The sequence below is a fragment of the Macrobrachium rosenbergii genome, chromosome 16 (assembly GCF_040412425.1).
Source record: "Macrobrachium rosenbergii isolate ZJJX-2024 chromosome 16, ASM4041242v1, whole genome shotgun sequence".
NCBI classification, from domain to species: domain Eukaryota; kingdom Metazoa; phylum Arthropoda; class Malacostraca; order Decapoda; family Palaemonidae; genus Macrobrachium; species Macrobrachium rosenbergii.
The window spans coordinates 54,870,048-54,891,977 of record NC_089756.1 but is presented as its reverse complement, the minus strand read 5'-3'; the positions used below and the strand labels follow the sequence as shown (position 1 = coordinate 54,891,977).

Sequence of the window (21,930 nt, the reverse complement as noted above, 5' to 3'; positions counted from 1 at the left end):
TTCCCAAAATGAATCTTCATCCAGATTTTTTAACGATTTTATTTGATATCAAAATAAAATCTGGTCGTATCTTTCGTCAGCGCTTTTAAACCTTTGTCGTGGTCGGATATCGTTGTATAAATCGAATTCAATTCATGAAAAGGAAATTAATTTACATGTCACACTAACCACATAAATTGTCCACTATATTAAAAGACTGTGTATCATTTACTTAACTCGGTTAATTACAATTGTCATCTTTGCCTTAAAAGGTAACCTCTGCCACAAAAATAAGAAACAGCGATTAACTTATAGTTTTAAATAAACGAGTTATGATAAGTGAACGTACAAAATAACCCCTGCAGACGAAAAATGTATGTGTAACGTCACGAAAAAATGTTGCTTCTGATCTCCAGTAATAAAAATGGCACAAAAAAAAAGAAAAGAAAACACAGGGATGTCATTTTCCAATGCGCATATAAGGAAATGCAAATGGCAAACCAACGCTCTGCCGCAAATCCTAGAGAGAGAGAGAGAGAGAGAGAGAGAGAGAGAGAGAGAGAGAGAGAGAGAGAGAGAGAGAGAGAGAGAGAGAGAAATAATGTAAAAACAATGTAACAGCAGCAACTTCAATTTGCCCTTTTTTCAAGATTTGCAAACTTCTATGCTGTTCTATCGTATATCAAAACTAGCAAATGGCTAGACACCATCAACTTGCTACAATTGAATTACGAAGTTTATAAATAGGAGCCTTATCGTTAAGCAGGGTAAAGGAACCACTCAACTCAAAATGAACAAATCTGATTTCGTACCAGCTGGCAAAAAAATAAAGCCAAAAAAAAAAAAAAAAAAAATCGTTGACTGTAGTTTTGAGTAGTGTTTTTAATAGCATAGACCGCCTTGATACAGTTATTTTCATGATGGAAAAAATCATAAATTATGTATCGATATAATTACTGGTTTCTTTGCTCGGAGAATTAATTCAGTACAAACAATCGAGTCTAACCATACAATGAAACATTATTCCAGCTTGTTCCACAGTAGGGCGCGCACGCACACACGCACACATACACGCATCTATACCTATCCATGTATCTGCATATATTAAAAGTATATAAATACAAATAAAGTAGGAAGAATTGAAAAAATCCCAACTATCTCACTGCTTAAGAAGTGTAGCCTGAGAGGGTCTTTCAATTATGATGCCAGTCCGGAGGGCTGCAATTACCATAGACGTTCTTTTTCTTATTCTTTTAGTTGAAACAGCCAAGATTACAGTTGCTTCATTTAGAAACTTTTCCTAGGACTCTTTGTTAACAAGAGAACGTAAAAAAAAAAAAAAAATTATATCTCAAGATAAGCATTCTCATCTATGGAGGCACTTGGGGCCACTGTGGGAGTAGGAGAGACAGAAAGATAAAAATCTCGTATATTCTCTTCTCGAAGTACTAAGCGGACTGAGAGAGAGAGAGAGAGAGAGAGAGAGAGAGAGAGAGAGAGAGAGAGAGAGAGAGGAGGAGGAGGAGGAGGCCGATGGAACAACCGCCCTAATGAAGCGAGTTATTCTTGTAATGTCAAGTGGAGGGTAACTTAACGACATCCCCCGGGACCGGAGATGGCATTATGACGTTCAATGAAGTTAGCAGCGTAAACAGCAGAGAAGTACGTAGCTTCATACTCCAATGCTGCGATACATGTGAAGAAATACAGTTTCAACGTCATTAGTAATAATCATCGTGTCTGCATATATTCATGTACGTACATGCACATGAAATTACACAGTGTGCATATTAAATGGAGAAGACCACGCTGCTTTAGATCATAACATAGTCTCTAGAGATATGGTAACATTTGGTGCTCGTCATCTTTATGAATCGTCTTAAAAAAGGAAGTAAGTTTCTGTTACTAAAATCACCCGAGAGATAAAAAAAAAATTGAATAAAAAAAAGAAGTAGCGTCTGTCTACAAATGAAGTGGCAGTATTGTCATCCCAAGAGGAGGCAGTAGAATCACTCATTTTGTCTCAACGGAGATCCGCCGAGATCAAGACACATTGGTAGTTATCTCGTTGCATACTCAGTAGGAAGCAGTCTCAGGTAAATGTATCTTATCTAATCTGAATTATCGTCATAAGATCACAGATCTACCTGTTTCGTTAGTGACTCTGCCACTAGAACTTCATTGGCATCCATCTCCGTTCACACCAGAATCCTATGGCCGGCTGTAAGTTTAAGCAAACACGATTCCTTTGCACAGCAAGGATGTTTGCCATATGCTCTCACCAACCACCTCTTCTACCCGGTCTTTGAACCGGCATAAGGAGCATAAAATCGTGGCTGAAGTTTCTCTCAGCAACCAGCAAATTCTTATTAAATGAAGCTTATAAGGAAAGTTTGATATAAATGACATCGGAAAGAGCTATGAACTTCATCTACTGTAACTCAGCAAAGCCTATCAAAACTTTTAACTAAGATCTACCTACCAATTCGCGGCCATCCACATTCAGTCAGTGTGACTCATAAGAAAGTTGTATCCAGTCCACAATATATTACAGCAAAAATTCACTGAGGTTTACCTCTAAGTACCTCGTGGAACCACCAGCAATAAGTTGGCCTTGAGGGTGTGTTGATTAGCTCATTAAGCGCCCTCGATCGTCGTCAAATTTTACTGGAAGAGGAAGTCGTGAGTGAAGTCTCTGCCTGGGAAGAGCGACGCGACGTCTTCAATCACTTGATTATGTCGAGTCCCACGATCCCGCTGAACCGTGGTCACTCTCTCCATTTTTCTCCTTGGAGGGGAAGGTGCGGTTAAGCAGCGGCCACTTGTGGTGTTGCAATGCTCCTTGAGGTCGTGAGGGACCACATAGCTTAAAAATGTCTTCTAATCATGAAAATAGCCTTCACGATAAAAAGTAACGATGTTTCATTTAAAAAAATGGCGAGTATGATTCTAAAATTGATTTCGTTAGTGTTGCCCTCACACGCAACGTTTATTAAGCGGTGGGACGCTACAAGAATTTAAGGAGCTGAGCATAAATTTGCATATTTCTCCTTATGAATACCTCTCTCAAGATGAAAAGCTGCAAACGGGTTTTTGGAATATATGAACACTCGTTGGGGTGTTGCAGTGTGATTTTTGGTAATTTCTGAGTAGTGGCTAAATCGAAAAGTAAAATGTGTAACGTAGATCCAACCAAACAAGTAACGCTTGATTGTAAGTGGCGCTGGGTCATAATAAACAAGGACCAATAATTATGTAGTCAAACATTGCGTTATCCACATGAACGGTTAAAACACTTCTCCAGTAACATAATTTCCGATATACCCTTGTCAGTGATGAAAAAATAAAAAAGGCTTCCTTGTCAGTGATGAAAAAATAAAAAAGGCTTCCTTGTCAGTGATGAAAAAATAAAAAAGGCTTCCTTGTCAGTGATGAAAAAATAAAAAGGGACCAAAAAAGATATACAATTACCAACAAATAGAACTTATCATTGTACCTTTAGATATCTAACGGAAAATTTTAATTCGATATGAATCGGTAACGCGCGTCCAAGAAAACAATGGCACCGCCCATGATCTCGAATACGCGATTGAAGTGCCACTTGAAGGGTGACCTCCGAGCTCTGAGTGGAGGGGAGGCGGAGGAGGAAGGCGATCAAGGAATTTAGGTAGGGAATAGGCCGAGCAAGATCCAGACTCCGGAGAACACAGACCAGAGGGCGAGGAAGAGCAGACGTGGAAGGAAGGCCAAGCGGTTTAGATGGGGAGAGATGGTGAAGAGGGGAGGCGGCGGACGGCCAGAAGACGACGCCAGCCTCGGTTGCCACGATTATTAGAAAATTGTATATTCTAAACAAGGGACGCTGCCCTTATCAAGCTGCTGGAGATAAAGAGCCATATTCCCAGGACGAGGCACGAAGGAATGTGCTGTTACGTATTTGGATGAAGTGACTCATATTTTGTTTTCACGCATACGTACATACATACTTACATACAAGACTCAAAAATGAAAGTCAGTGAAATGGAGAAAATAACAGTAAACTATTGAATTTAAAATCTTATTATGATAAAAATATTACACAATCAATCAGAGAGAGAGAGAGAGAGAGAGAGAGAGAGAGAGAGAGAGAGAGAGAGAGAGAGAGAGAGAGAGAGAGAGAGAGAGAGAGAGAGTTCTGAAACTCAGTGATTTAATGTCTAATAGGGATAATACCATTAACAATATTGTGTTATAAGTCAGTCAAGAGAAATTAACCCTTACTGATTGTATATCAATGTCAGTAACTAAATTCCATCAAACATACGACTACTAAGATTTTTGCCAATAAGTTTATATTTAAAACTCCAATATTTCTACAAGCAAAGACTATAATTATTATTATTATTAAAATAGTTTAACAAGACCACTGAACTGAATATCAGCTCCCATAGGGCTGGCCCAAAGGAGAGTATAATGTAAGGATGCAGAATCGATTACCAGAAACAACTTAACCAAAAGACTTCCTTCCGTCAGTTTCAAGCAACTCGTGGTCGAGATGTCTGACTGATTATACGACTTCCTCTCTTGACACCATCGAATGCATGAAAACCAGCTAAGAACTGTCGAGCATCTCTGAATCATCTCCTGACGGAAACATGAATCTGTTTGCTTTTTCAATTTAGGAAATTCCTCATATCATTCAGATAATAGGGTAGGAATACTTGAACCAGGGAACAATCAGGGGGTGGGCTGGGTTTTGGTTAGGAGAATTGGGGCGCAGGCACGAGGGGAGAATTTGGGTGGGTACGTCAAAAAAAAAAAAAGGGTGGAAGAAAGGGGACGGGAGGTGAGAGTGAGGGGGTTAAGGGGAAGGGAACTGAAAGAAGGTGAAGAAATCAGAGGAGTGAAAGTTAATAGATTGAAGTGGGAGGGATAAAGGAAAGGGGAATAGGCCAAGAGAGAGTAAAAGGGGTGACAGGAAATGAGAAAGTGGTTGGCAGGAAGCAAAGGTGAGGTGAAGGAAAGGGTGAACAGGAAGGAGTCAAAGGATTGGAAAAGTTAAGTATACCTTAGTTTTACCAGACCACTGAGCTGATTAACAGCTCTCCTAGGGCTGGCCCGAAGGATTAGACTTATTTTACGTGGCTAAGAACCAATTGGTTACTTAGCAACGGGACCTACAGCTTATTGTGGAATCCGAACCACATTATAGCGAGAAATGAATTTCTATCACCAGAAATAAATTCCTCTAACTCTTCATCAGCCGGCGGCGGGAATTGAACTCCGGCACTGTGGGTGGAAGGTGCAGAGGAATAGTGAAGTCAAGGGTAAGGGTTAGCGTAGGGTGAAAAGGAAGAGGTGACGGGAAAGGAAGGAATTAGTGAAGAATGAAAATGAGAGAGAGAGAGAGAGAGAGAGGTGAAAAGGTAGGGTGAGGAAAATGAAGAGGGTTAGCGGAAGGTGAAGAGGAAAGGGCGAGGAGAAGCGTGATAGATCAAAAGTAAGTGGAAGGGGAAGGTTAGCAGTAAAGGGAGGGGGGGAGAGGGAAACCACGATAGAAAGTGAGGGGTTATGTGGTGCATGAAAAGAGTAAAGAAAGGAGTTGGGTGGTGGGGGGGGGGGGCGAAGGTGGGGTCATGAGGGGAAAGGGCAAAAGGATAGTGCGACTTCTTCATCCTCCTTGACACTTCCTCTCGAGATGCAACTCGAGAACTATGCAATCTTCAAGAGGCACTCGGATGTGATGACGCGGGGTAGCAGCCAGGATATTACTTAATCTCTTAACGATGCAATACGTGAGAACTTTTTACATGCACAAAATTTTATATCAATATTTGCAGAAAGAAGTAATGAAATACACTTTACCTGTGATCACTTATAGAAATGATTTCTTTTTTTTTTTTTTACAACGGAACCTGAAGTAAAGCAAAAATTCTCTATCAGAGAGAGAGAGAGAGAGAGAGAGAGAGAGAGAGAGAGAGAGAGAGAGAGAGAGTTGCTATTGTTGTGGTGGTCATATGAGTTCTGGCTCCTTTAGCAGCCCGTAATCAGAGAGAGAGAGAGAGAGAGAGAGAGAGAGAGAGAGAGAGAGAGAGAGAGAGAGAGAGAGAGAGGAGGAAAGATAGTGATTGGTCGTTAGAGGGAGAGCGAGAGAGGAAAAAGCGGTCGCCAGAGACAAGAGACGGAGAGAGAGTCAAGGAATTTTCCACTGTCGACGATGACCATCCCACCTCTTGAACATCAGGAAAATTTTACAATTCTGAAATATTCACAGTATGAAGATGTTGAAAGTTTTGTGTATTAATGTACTGAGAGTGGTCAAAAGACTGCGTTTACTACAAATAATAGCTGCACAAACTGAGTGAAAAGTTACAAATGAAAAGATTCTTAAATAAAGGTTTTCCCACCATGAAAGACCTCTCAAGTATGAGTAATCTCTGTCGTTAACATAATTAACTATGGACAATTAAAAAAAAATAAATATATGTTCATATAACGTAGGCAAAATATGACTTGAAATTGTGGAATACAATCGAAGATAATAAACAAACGAAGTATATTTACATAAAACCATGTAACAAATTCGAAACACGGCTTTATAAACATCCTCAATAAATGTTATTCAGAACTGTCCTCTTCATAAAGTGTATGGCATAACTGATTAATATAAAACTTTGCAATTAATCCTCAATATTACCTTATTAATAACCAACTACATATTATGCAAACATCTGTTCATTTCATCATATTTTGGCCTTTACACTCAAGGGTATTACAGACCAAGAAAAATGAAACGGTCTTTGAGATCAGATCTCCATGGCTTTGCCCCCCTCATTATAAGGTCATTTGTGTGATCTGAATGCCTTTGAAAGTGATTAACCTTTTCCTGCTAATGATATGACCTTTTTTTTTTTCGCATCAAGTGGCTTGATTCGGATGAGAGGAATTCAATTTCTGGTCATATACCGTTCAGCTGTTTTGAGTTTGATGTAACATAAGATCTTGGCATTAGTTTTTTTTATTCCCCTGCGAGACGCATACCTAACCATACATCCTGGGATTAACAAGGAGAGAGAGAGAGAGAGAGAGAGAGAGAGAGAGAGAGAGAGAGAGAGAGAGAGAGAGATGACGTTCACATACGAGTACAAAACCATAAACGGGACATCATTGCTGGTCTGACCTTCGTATGGAAAACGAACAACTCGAGTTAGAATAACCACCTCAACAGTTAAAATATATCCCCAGAAAATTATAGATAAAAGCCCAAGTCAAGAAACAAACAACTGTAGAATTGGGTGCAGTTAGTTTAACCTCTACATTTCTCATATACTGTACCTCTCCCACGATCGACTAACTGGCCTCATAAATTTGGGGAATTGGGTTTTAGTTTTCTGTAAAAGAAAACTATTGAGATGTCTTTGTCCGTCCGTCCTCAGATCTTAAAAACTACTGAGGCTACAGGTCTGCAAATTAGTATGTTAATCATCTAGCCTCCAATCATCAAACATACCAAATTGCAGCCCTCTAACCTCAGTAGGTTTTTTTTTTTTTATCTTATTTAAGGTTAAAGTTAGCCATGATCGTGCGTCTAGCAACGCCGAGTCCAATTCCACAAACCTTCCCTTGACCGCATCTGAGAAGCAACTGATCGCTCCCCGGTCTTAGCTGAGAGTTTCATACTGCAGCACGTCGACAATTTCACACAGCATTATACGTTGTACAGGAAACTCGACTGCGCTGAACAAACTTGGGAGCATTTTTTACTTGTTTGAGTAAAGCACGGACAAGCTATAATAAGGCCGGGTGAGGAAAGAAGGGGTCGTTACCATGACAGGAAAGGGGCGTGAGGATTGCAACCACATTCCATTTTCACAACTGTTGCTATTGGAGTAAAAAAAAATTAAAAACAAGTACCATGAATACCTCCGATTATTACTATAGTTTTACGTAGATTAACAAGAGGACAGACTAAGAGATTGGAAACAAGAGGAGATTTTGAGATTAAAGAGAAAGAAATCAGTAGGAAAGAAAAATTATAATAGGTTTTAGTTTTTCTTTGAGAGAAATAATGATGTCCCATTTAAGTACCATTAACTAGAGGAAGAGGAAATACTCGTTTTCTTCTACTGCGTCATAATCTCTCTCTCTCTCTCTCTCTCTCTCTCTCTCTCTCTCTCTCTCTCTCTCTCTATATATATATATATATATATATATATATATATATATATATATAATATATATATATATATATATATATATATATATATATATATATATATATATATATATATATATATATATATATATATATATATATATATATACACTGTATATATATTATATTATATATATATGTGTGTGTATATATATGTATGTATATATACAACACACACACACATCTATGCTCTTCTATTTCCACTTGTCTTAAACATTTTCATGTCTTTTTCCTTACTGCTTTCACCCTTAAAATTTTAATTCACTCTATCACCTCTCCCTCTCTCAGTTTGAAATATTAATCTATAAAAATTCCTTCTTATTTCCGTAGTACTTTTTAAAATTTTCTTTTTTCTGCTTATCCAATCTTTGATAAGTAGTCTCTTTTTTTATTCTCTGCCTTTTAATTATTTTTGTTTGTATTTTTACATTTACCCACTGATTATCATAGCGTCTTATAATCTCTCTCTCTCTCTCTCTCTCTCTCTCTCTCTCTCTCTCTCACCATTCATCGCGAAAAACCATAAAGCCACCCCGACTCCCTTTCATCCACCACAGAAAGTGTTTCTCTGAATGTCGTGAATGTCATTCGCCCTCTTTTGGTCGGTCATGCTAGCGTGACGTCACAAGGAAATGGACCGTAATTTGAACACTCGGAAAAAAGGATGAGCTTCCACCCCATATTCAGCTCTGGCATCTAAAATGGGTAATTCTGAGAATCAGCGCTATGACAATTATCTCATCTGCGGTTGAATAATCCATTCAACTCAGCTGGCTCTCTCTCTCTCTCTCTCTCTCTCTCTCTCTCTCTCTCTCTCTCTCTCTCTAAATACCGTGTTACGAATTTACGTTTTTTTTCCTATTTTTTTTCTTATCGTCCTCTTTGTCATTACCCTTTAATTCTGTCAAACCTGTTCCTAGCTCCTTTCATTATCCTTGGTTCTAGTCTATTTCCGTTTAAGCTACTCTCTCTCTCTCTCTCTCTCTCTCTCTCTCTCTCTCTCTCTCTCTCTCTCTCTCTCTCTGGACAATCTAAACATATGGAGAGATATTTTTCTATTCCCTGAAACGAGAATTTTCTGCCACTCAGCCTGTGGAGGAAGAGGAGCGAGGATGCACGATAGATTCATAAACATACTTTCAGGGAAACGAATAAATCGAAAAATAAAACTATTCAGATAATGAAAAATGGAGCTTACTGTTCTACATTTCAAGCATAAATTTATCTTACAGAAGTGAAAATGGCTCTATATTTTACGAATAAGTGTGATAAAAGAATAAACGGTATTTATAACTGTTACCTGTGATAAAAGAAAGAAAGAAAACGCTCCCAAGTTTAAAAATAACAAATAAAACAGAAGACTTAACAAAAGCTATACAATAAGAGCATTAACAAAATGTAAAAAAAATGCTGGAAAAGAAACAGTCTTAGACTCATTAGCCAGCTTTGCACATTCATACCACACACACACACACACACATATATATATATATATATTTATATATATATATATATATATATATATATATATATATATATATATATATATATATATATATATATATATATATATGTAGATATATATATATATATATATATATATATATATATATATATATATATATATATATATAAACTTCTCATCGACAGTCTTTGGAGAGGGTGGCCATGTGAAAGCAACCCTTCCAGTTTTCAGCAGGTACTTTTGGGATGAGGTTGTTAGCCGCACTGATCTTCAAACAACTAATGTGCCGACGGTGTCTGGCAATTTTTGGTTTTCTCCAGAATAGACCCAGCGTTGAGTATTACTGCTCTTTGTTCGATCGGCGGTACAGTTAACGTGTTACGACCTGTGTAGATATACCTTTCCTATCTGAAAACCTCTTTGTTAACAATAATAATGAAGCCAAAAGCCTTTGTAAATGAGCTAAGTGCAACCAAAAAATTCACTAATTAAGAATACACATGTTGCCACGCGATGTTTATTTAAGACTAGAAAACATCAAATGTAATGAGCGTCCGTGTGTGTGTGTGTGTGTGTGTGTGTGTGTGTGTGTGTGTGTGTGGGCGCTAGTGTGCATGAGAGAAAGCTATAGACCAATTTTACGCAATATGACCCCCCCCTCTCTCTCTCTCTCTCTCTCTCTCTCTCTCTCTCTCTCTCTCTCTCTCTCTCTCTCTTCCTTTCGTGCCTAAACGTTAATGAAACACACGTGTAACGAGAATTAATGTCAGGGCATTTACTGGCAAACAAGAAGCCTCTTTGCGAATCTAATCAAGAAAGGCTAATATAATCGATCTTCCTGTACAGTTCAATGTAATACGTCCTTTCCCTTATCGCTGAGAGAGAGAGAGAGAGAGAGAGAGAGAGAGAGAGAGAGAGAGAGAGAGAGAGAGAGAGAGAGAGAGTTACCAAAATGAAATGTTCTAAACCTCTGCAATAATTCTCTATATGATAGAAATCTTTAGAAAACAAAATGGAAAATTTTACTTTCCGAAATAAAGTCTTCTCGATGTGATTTAATCAACATCTTTGGTACCACCTGTCATACAGTATCTTCTCAAGGTTCGTAATTCTCAAAAGAATTGGAGGGAACGTCAAGTCGTTAAGCTGATTTCAAGAACGTCGCCATCATAAATTTCAATAACAAGCAAAAAATGATTCGGTACTTCCACAACCCTGCAAAGCCGCACATCTGTTAGAAAGGCTCTCCACGAACATTTGTGAAACACCTGCGCTGTAAATGAAACATTTGTGTGTCGATTTTCCACCGGCTGCAGCAAATCGATTTGTAGGTCTTAAATCTTCCATAAATTAATGCAGATTTCGCTAAATTTAATCACCTGGTGCAATCCCTCGGGTATCGGTGGTAAGAGCCATCATGCTGATATTCGTGTTCCCCCAGTCCCTCCCCTACTTTCAAATTTATGAATATGTAAAGAGAATATATCTGGCGTGTTATTCTACTCCCCAAAATTGGCAAAGCCGCGTACAAATTGCCCAATTCAATTTAAAAACATTCGCTGGGGCTTGATTACAGCGATTCATATCGCCTCGTTTTTGCCATTCACCTCGGAAAAAAATTGATAAAAAAGGGTGACAGATATTATGTCTCGGTTGTTACACGGACACTCTAGTATGAGTTAGCAGGAAATGACGAAGTGGAACACTGACGGATGGGGAAGTTTCCCACGCAGATCTGGATGGATTCACTTGAACGATATCAGTTACTTTCTCGAATCTTACTAATATGTCTGTATATGTCTGGTACTCCGCCGCCGCCTAAGCTCTGCCTTAGGCGAGTCGGTAGAGTTGCGGCCTTCCACTCGTTAGCCCCGAGTTCGACTCCCCGGCCGGCTAATGAAGAGTTAGAGGAATTTATTTCTGGTGATAGAAATTCATTTCTCGCTATAATGTGGTTCGAATTCCACAATAAGATGTAGGTCCCGTTGCTAAGTAACCAATTGGTTCTTAGCCACGTAAAATAAGTCTAATGCTTCCGGCCAGCCCTAGGAGAGCTGTTAATCAGCTCAGTGGTCTGGTAAAACTAAGGTATACTTTTTTTTTCCACCGCCGCCCGATTCGCATCGCGCCGCTTTTGTCAACATATTATCTTGAAAGCCCACACAGCTCCTTCTGCTGATTTCGGCTATAACCCTGTTACTAGCCACGACACCAAATCTAGCAGCTTAATGTTGTAGACGAAATGAAATCAGTTAAGGAGGGAAACAACCTTTATTTTAAAACAAATTGGTATCAATTAAGAGGGAGTACTAGTAATGAAATCAGTTAAAAGAAACGTAAACTTATGTTAAAACTAAATCAATTAAGAAGAACAACTAATATTCCGAAATAAAATGACCTCAATGAAAAGAGAAGAAGGGCGAACATCCCATAATATCACGGTATGAAACCACTCTCAACTGACGAACAAAAACATCGCAAACGATAATGCACTGGCATTACAAATTTCACCGAGACAAAGGGAACGGGAATGTGTTCTCTATCGTTTTTCAAATATTAATTTCTAGTTTGCTGGATAAACAAAACACTGAAGCTCCCAGTTATTTTCTCCCTCAAAAATTTATACGATTGCAGGAGTGATGGAATGGTTCATGCAAAACTGGACATCGATAACAATACATATTACAAGATTCCAATAATTTAATCATGTCACAAGACATATGTATGTATGTATGTATATATATATATATATATATATATATATATATATATATATATATATATATATACACACATATATATTTACTATATACATACACATACATATGTATATATATACATACAGTATATATACATATATATAAAATTTTTGCACATTTCGGTATACATTAAAACTAAATAATGAAAATGGTGTTCTGTATCACTGAGTAGCTGCTAATATTACTAAAGTAGAAAAAAGAAAAACTTGACAAAATCAGTACGAACCTTGAAAATATCAGTATGCAAAATCCTGCAAGCATTGCCTACATATAAGCAAGCAGTAAAAATCACAGAAGCAAACATAAATACAGAGTAAGCGTTTTTAGGGGTAAACTTTATGCTTTAGAGTCATTGTCAGCTTTGGAACAGCAGGTGGTTTGTGGGTTGGTTCACAAGAGCTATAAATTAGCTCTTGCCTTCAACTCTCCTCTCCGCTGGTAGATTAATCCCGGCTCTTCACATTCGTTGCTGCCTGACTGCCATCTCTGTCAAAATGACTGGATCTAGGAAGGTACCCCTGACTGTTCAACAGTCCTCCATCAGTTAACTGGTTTCTGGCATAAAAGACCAAGATTCTTCCTGTTACTTATGCCTTGCCAGTAAATGGACCCGCTTTTAAAAGGATAATTTTGGTTGTTGTTCGCCGCCCATCAGAATATTGGCTTTGTGAATGCAACATAGTTCTTCGCTTTGTTGTTCTTCGGTTCGGAACACACAAAAACAAACAAATGCAATTACTCACCGCTTCTTCGGGTAAGTTGTTCCCGGGTCGAAAATACTGAATTCCTCACAACTGCCTCCCTGTCCCTTGACAAGTCCTTGGCTACTCCGTGCACTTCCTTATCATATCTTTTTTGCTTTAGTTGGCTTCCGGTGTTTGATAGCATCCTGCCACACAAAGAAAAGGAAACACTGAAATCACTGCATATACAGTACACACACACACACACACACACATATATATGTATATATATATATATATATATATATATATATATATATATATATATATATATATACATATATATATATACACATATATATTATAGAACCTACAACCAAGAGGAAGACCATCGGTAACATTTTACAGATATATAGGTAATTATAATAACGGTAATGACCTCTTAGCTTCTCAAAGAATTCTTTCACACTTTTTGGATTGTTACTTGTCACTACAAAGCTTTAAGATCCAAATGCAAGAGTATGAAGTAATTTTTGATGTCCGGTGGCAGGATCCTGCTACTCAGAATTACTTTATAACCTTGCATTTGGGTCTTATGCTTTCTAGTGACAAACGTAACCACAACATGTGAAGAATTCGAGAAGATAAGGCGGCATTAAGGTTATTACAATTACGTGTGTATGTGTTGTGTGTATATATATATATATATATATATATATATATATATATATATATATATATATATATATATATATATATATATATATATATATATGGTAAATGTCCCAGTATTTACACTTCAGTGCAGCTACATTATGTCGGGAAATTACTAACAGCGATCTCGGGCGAATCGTATATCATAATTTTTCTGTCTGGAACACTATGACTATTAATTTCCATTCCATTGTCATCAAACGTTATTTGGTAATTTTAGCTGTCGATGTCTCCCGTTACACTCTGTCAATATGAAAATTATTATTTATGGAAATACGATCAGCATTTTTAAATAATCAACATAAAATAATTAAATCTTTAGTTATTCGGATGTGTACGTCTTTATAATAACAAAGAATAACTCATTATTACTTTTGCTATTGACTTAATTAAACCCATTGCAACAAAGGTGAAAACACACCACGCTGTGTCCATTATCATTTTCGCAACCCACATTGTTTTGCGACATGCATTACTGATGTCTGTCTTTCATCATTATGCGGGAGTTTATATGTAGAATTGGGTTTGCCTGGTTTTATCTGAAAGCACATTTTTTCTCTGCATGTAAACTAGTCAATTTCCTTTTCTTCCTCTTCTGCTTTTTATTATTATTATTATTATTATTATTATTATTATTATTATTATTCATTAGATCTGCAGATTTTTTCTTTGGAATTACGAAACAAACACGATGAATATGACCTGACATTAAGGAAAGAAATTACTTAATGTCTACCAGACAACAAATTTCTATTTACATTGATTTCAGCGTTTCCTCTTCTGTGGATGGCAGAATGCTATAAAATACAAAGTATATATATATATATATATATATATATATATATATATATATATATATATATATATATATGTCACTAGAAAAAGCATAAGATCCAAATGCAAGGTTATAAAGTAACTCTGAGTAGCAGGATCCTGCCACCGGACATCATAATTACTTCATACTCTTGCATTTGGATCTTAGGCTTTGTAGTGACAAGCGTATCCAAAAAGTGTGAAGAATTCGAGAGGCAAAGAGGTCATTACGGTTATTATGATTACCTACATATCTGTAAAATGTTACCAGTAGGTTCTATAATATATATGTATATATGTGTGTATATATATATATATATATATATATATATATATATATATATATATATATGTGTGTGTGTGTGTGTGTGTGTGTGTGTGTGTGTGTGTGTGTGTGTGTGTGTGTGTGTACTGTATGGGGACAGTCTTACGACTCTCATATGCAGACCTTGAATAGGGTTAGGTAAGACTGAGCAAGATTAGTATGGTTTACAAAATATACCATGCATCTAGACAAAAGTAAGATAAAATGAAGAATCTGAACCCTAGAGTTTTCAAATTCTTTACACCTCTAGTCATTCCTCTTTTTACTGTTACATGCTCCGTACTTACTCTAGATCTAACAAACCTTTTCCAATCATTTACTACACATAATTATGAAAATCCCCATTTGATACCATGCATTTTCCACAATCAAGCCCTTCCTAAACAAGTTTTCTCCATTGTCATTTACTCCATATCTTTCTCTGTCACCTAATCTTTGCATTTAAATTACCTAGCACAACCACTCTTTCATATCCTCCAAAACCACCTAATTAATATTCCGATTTATTTTTTCATCCCAGGACCACACACACACACACACACACACACACACACACACACACACACACACACACATATATATATATATATATATACATATATATATATATATATATATATATATATATATATATATATATATATATATATATATATATATATATATTGTTTATTGCATGCATGCTATTCACAAGACAACAACTTTTACAACCATACTCAATTTTATCCATACATTCCTCTAACTACCACAGTTGTGCTTTTTCCTCCCCCCCAATTCTTCCAGACATTACAAGAACACATGGCCAACCCCGACTCTAGCTTTACATCTCTCAATTACTCCAGAAGCAAATATACTCAGGAAGAAAATGTATGTGGTACAAAAGAAAAGAAATGTGTTATAACTGAATTGTTTGAGAGAGCTGGATGAGCTCTCACCAGTGAGACAAAGAGGAACGAGCAGGGCATGCTGGAATGGGATTGATTTTGACTCGGGTACCTGAGAGATATAGAACTGGGAAAAGGGCAGCACCTGTAGTGAAAGGAAGATTCAGAGGATGGGTGAGAGAATACAACTGTGTCAGTTAGCAGATTGTTTGAATAAACAAGAATGCCGCATGAGAAAATTATATGATAAAGAATATTTATGGTTCAGTAATTACACAGACTTAGAATGATAGTGTATGAATCTGTGTTTGGTTGGGCTTGAGGATGATCAAAGGGTTCATGTACTAGGTGATTTGTATGCAAAAGTGGGTTAAAGAGAAAGAGGTGGCGTTGTTGGTAGGTATGGTGTTCTTGGAGTAAATGAGCATGGAGAGATTGTTTTGGAAAAGTGTTAGGAAGTATCTTAGGAGATAGAAAACTCTAGGTTATAATGGAATCACAACAAAGACAATTTTAGTTGAACTGAAATGACATCTCATAGATTGCTTAATAGAATGAATCACACAAGTAGTGAGGACAAATTGTGCACAATGATGGAAAAAAGTTTAATAAGGGTGACTTTCAAATAATAGTACAGGTTCTACTAAGTTGGAATTTAGTGAAAAGCTAAAAAATATCCATTAAACAATGGGCAGGCTGAATGAAATTTGTAAATCAAAACTGTATACACAACTTTAGTATGATTTGTATTATACGTATGTGCATCTTGGTATAACAATAAAACTATATCTGAAAGATTTAGTCCATTTAAGAATGAGGCTATCAGAAGAATACTCAAAGTCAGATGGCAGGATAGAGTTAGAAATGATACCAAACCAAAATTACGGAAGTCTCATATGTAAATGAGATTTTGATGAAACAGACATGGAAGTAGTATGGAAATTTCCTCTGAGCAACTTCTGAGAAATGGCAGGCGATAGTGTCAGCTGGGCTCCTGTGGGCACCTAAAGAGTTGGAAGACCCTCACTCACTTGGATGCGTAACATGAGAAGGGAGGCTGGGAATGAGTGGAGAGTTGGGAAAGACAAAGAACAGGAAAGACTATTGTACAATTATAGATATATGTATATATATATATATATATATATATATATATATATATATATATATATATATATATATATATATATATATATATATATATATAAATATATATATTTGTATATACTGGAAACGTATTGAAAATACCAGAACTTGAACTTGGAACAGAAACATCATTTTACTCTTGCAATGATACGTTGTGCAGTTTGTACGGCCAACTGGGAATTGGATCTAAATGGAAATGGAGCAGCGCTACTCTACCAAAAACTTCTGTTTTTTTCGTGTTTCTAGTTTTATTATCATATTGTAAAAATTATTTAATTTCCAATAATGGTGATGTTTTTAAGAAGACTTCGGCCTCCAAATTTTAAAAACTTAATATTTCGTGTTAATTTCTTCACCTTTACTACCATAATGATTTAGGTTTATATTGACATTTTTTCTAATTACTACTGTCTCGATGCCAACACCATATGTGACTTCTTGTTGAATCATTGAAAGGGTTTTCAATGGAACAAATACTGACCCTGAAGGGAATTAAGGAGTGTTACCCAAAAAATATTCATCATTAATATTGTCACTCTTACGCTTTCTAGCCACAGGCTAATAAGTCATTCTTTTTTTTTTCAAAAATATCCTTTTTCTCTTAAAAAGGATAGGTGCAGAAGGTCCTATTCAAGGTTAAAAAAAATGAATTTCGGATGAAAATGCTAACTCCATCCCATTAGTCCAGGTCTGTTACTTAACAGAGACACAATGGGTTTTAAAAAACGTCCCCAGTTCGATCCGCCTAATCCGGTAATCAAACCAACCCGGATTATCGTGCTCATGAGGAAATATCATGACCACTAGACCATGTGAATATACATACATACATATATATACACACATTATATATAGGGTATATATATATATATATATCTATATATATATGTATGTGTGTGTGTGAGTGTGTGTATAGTACCGAGAGACAGAGACGGACAATTTCCTGTTTGTCCTGTCGTCACAATTCCCTTTGTAAATGTCAGCGAAAAAGTAGATTAAATTTCTCGCTTTATTTGATTTGCTCGCTGGTGGCCCTTTTCACTAAAATAATCCAGCTTCCCCAGAGACAGGAGAGGGAATGACATAAACTATAGCGTAACTTTCGAACTAATACAGAGGGCGAAAGCACTAGTTTACTGATTACAGGTAGTTACTGCTAAGGTCAAGTGGTCATACTGAAACTTTAACACTAAAAATTTTAATTACTTTCCAAAATTGCTACTTCATTCTTGATGGATCATTCAACTACCTCTACTCGTGAAGGTAAAGGTCAGAGGGACTGCTTGTTTGCTTGTCATTCATCCTATGTAACTGGTTTGTTTTGCCTGAGGAAGTTGTATATTTTAGGACATCTCCCGATAGTGTTTTCTTGAAAGGCAATATACATGCAATAAACATTTCCATTGTTATTTTCTTAGTTGCAAAGGAAATTGCTTAAATTCCAGTATGGAGGTGTGCCCCAGATACTGCTATCTTTTGTGACAGAACTCTGTTCTTTTAATGCCATCCTGTAACGGAAATGTGGTATGTATATGTATGTATGTATGTATGTATGTATGTATGTATGTATGTATGTATGTATGTATGTATGTATGTATGTATGTATGTATGTATGTATGTATGTATGTATGTATGTATGTGCGGCCGTGTTTTACACTATGCAAGACCAATGGAACATTACGAACGCTAGTGCTTATACATTACATGAACCCCTACAAAAAAAAAAAAAAAAATCACATCGTTCACAAATATCGAAGTTACGTAGAGACATCGGACACAGCTTCTTTCCTAACATGATGATGGTTTTTCCAAGCGGAAACTTAGAACCTTTTGCCATTAGCAGCTCTAGGAATGATGAACGAAAGAAGAAAAGGGAAACGAGACTAATTTATGAGATATTCCTAGGTATTTTTTCTTTTTCGTATATGCCTTGATTGCTCATGGAGGCGGTGGCTTCAGAAAAAAACAATACAACAGTCATTGCCCCTTTCTGCCATTCTGCTTCTAAAATTTCGAGCAATCCAGTTAGTGTACCTTTCTTGCTCATTTAAAAAAAAGATAGCTATCCCTGCACCCCAAATTTTGATTATAAACTACAAATACGAAATAATAATAAAGTAATTTATAATTAATTTTTTTTTTATGTTACATCTCATTCCCAACATTACCTCAGTGAATTTGCTTAGTTGCGCTTTAAATAGAACAATCACGTAAATACACCTGTAGTGTTGCATCAACATCACGACTAAAGAAGATAAGATCTTGAGAAAAATAAATTATTTGTATACTTTACGACCTTGATGAGCAACACATCTACTTTCATTTATGAAGCAACTGGAGCCGACATCACATTTCTTGAAAATAAATACCATCTTCATTGTATAATGGTGCAAATATACAGTTCATCCCTCCCTTGTGGTGCCACTTCCTGCTGGTTTTCAACCAAGGTAATCCACCAAGCATCCAGGGTTGATGCCGAAGAAACAATGCACTCAATGCTTAACCCTATCCCTCTCCTGAGCAAAGCCACAATTTTCCATCCTGGATGTAGCCTTTACCTAAAAAGTGTCAACTTGCTAGGTAGCAGGTGCCTGTACCCTGAGCTTCAGCCCTAATCCAGGTACAGCCAGTTGGGCTGGCTAGACCTTAAGCTCACTAAAGGGCAGTGATAAACATACTCCAGCTACCCAAAAGTATGGATGGGTCCTTTTCACTTTTTCTTGGTTTTTAACACAATTTTTTTGAGAGCTTTACCACTATGACTAAAACCTGGAAGTCCACACCAGGCTAGTTATTCTCCTCACCACCTGAACATCTTTTCCCAGGAGCCACTGTACAAGGGCACTGGCTGACATAAAGCCAAGAGGCGTATGGAAGGATAATGCCTGCAGTGCTAATATTGTGATTACCTGTAGACAATAATGATAGTTCTTTGCTGCGTTCCTTTGCCCCTAGTAGCATTGCTTTGTACCTCTTATTTTTCACTCGTTCCCTTTGGTCTCAGCCCAGTAGGCTGTCAAATTTCTCTGAATTTGACTTTCTTAAAAATTCCCCCTTTACTTTATACAAACGCCTGGTGCCGGCCCACTGTGAGTGAAGATGTATACATCAATGGTCTTGTTAATAACAAAGAAAATTACCAAATTCAAACGACATACCTTCCACTACAGCCTAACGATCAACGGAATCACATTTTGGTTTTCTTTTCCGTATAAAATTTGGGTTACTTTGGCAGCTGCGCTCTTTTCAAAATAGAAAAATAAAGAGACAATTTTACTGGCAACATCATATAAGAAAAAATATTCCCCACAGCAATCATATGGATTAAAAGGTAGATTGTGAAACAAAAGGATCAAGTTTACTTCAAAGAGACAGAGGAAGAAAAAAAATCTGAAACTGTATGTAGACTTGTAAATCTCATAGACTACAGGTTGGAGTGGCTCATTTTTGACAAGATATGGACAAAAATCCTACACTCAATGGGACGTTTTTATATCCGGGATTATATTCAGCATGAGAAAATTGCGATTATTAATCGAATAAAATTTGTTCTCTAGAGAGGCTACGAGTTTAAACAACAATATAATTCATTTCGTAGTTTTTTCCTGAACATGCAGAGATAAGTCATTATATAACAATACAAATCGAAAGGATAACGTAGTGATAATATCACTATTTTCGTGGTTATGAACAATCATGTGTGACACAGCAATGTTATTTACCAGTTTTAGGGAAAGCATACGTCCTGAATTTGAAGCATTTTTTAATTTTCAATAAAAATAACCAGGTTCACTGAATTCAGAGTAGTATCATACCTACGAACATGAATATAAAAAGAGACAGATAAATCCTATTCAAACTGCACCAGTCAAAACGCCAAGTAAATAAAATCTAAAAATTAATTATATACCAATTCACTGGAAGACCTTTGACATAAATATCATAGAAAAAATCCGATGCCTAGAGCGCTTCTCAAAACATCTGAAGCTCATTCAATCAGATCCTTTGATAAAACTCAGTTTCATAGGGAATTTTATAACTGTTGAGGATCGAACGTTAGCGAGTTGGTAAACCAGTGCATTGTCGTCTGCGGTTTGACCCTTAACACTTAATTTCCGTTTGATGAGGCCGCAATCCGTCTGTTTTTGCTGGCTATCCGTTCTCCAGGGAACAGGAAAATCAAATAACGGTATTGTGAATAAAAGAAGGCTGAAAAATTCTCGTAACCTCTTCTTTCCGGCAAAAATAAATAAATAAATAAATAAAATAAAATAAAATAAACAAAATAAACAAACCTTGAAAATTAGGGCTTATCTTTTCTCAATTTTTTTTTTAGATAATTGTTAAGTAACACTATTGAGTGATATACATGATTGCTCATAACCACAACAACAGCAATATAAATAAAGCAATATTCTTTCATTTTGCGTTATTATGCAACGATCTGTCTTCGGACATCCAAGAAAAGCTAATAAATGAATTTTAATGTAGTTCAAACCTCCGTAGCCTCTGTAGAAAACAGCATTTTAATCGATTAATAACGGTATGCTGAACCCACTTCAGGACATAAAAAGGTTCAGTTGGGTGCAGGGTTAATAACCATCTTTATAAAAAAAAAAAGCGCCACTATAACCTGCAACAGGCCTTGGGAGTCTTGAACTGAGGTCAGCTGGCCACTATGTGGTCTGAGGAGCCAGTGAAGTGAGTGAAATGTTGTCAACGCCATTCACTGTATAAAGAACCAAACGTTACTGAAACTTGCACTGACCTCAGGAGTCTGTTGCGAGCTGCGTTTCAGTGGCAATGAGAACATATCAAAGGGGTACCGCCTGCAGTGTGCCTTAATTTGTCCAACTTCTTTCACTTGACTTTTCTCCATTTTCCATCTTTCGTTTAAGAACAGATCATTCGGTCGAACCTTATGAGAGTCTATTAATGTCTCTCTATTGTTCTGATAAAATTATTTAA

At 36.7% G+C, this 21,930-nt stretch overlaps 1 protein-coding gene across 1 annotated transcript in view; it reads right to left on the bottom strand.

Annotated features, from left to right (window-relative positions):
• LOC136847441 (uncharacterized) overlaps positions 1–21,930 on the bottom strand; it is a 761,967-nt gene that overhangs the window by 235,937 nt on the left and 504,100 nt on the right. Inside the window, exon 3 of the mRNA XM_067119137.1 lies at positions 13,141–13,286. The gene's annotated coding sequence lies outside the window, so the exon portion shown is untranslated. The remainder of the gene's footprint in view (positions 1–13,140; positions 13,287–21,930) is intronic.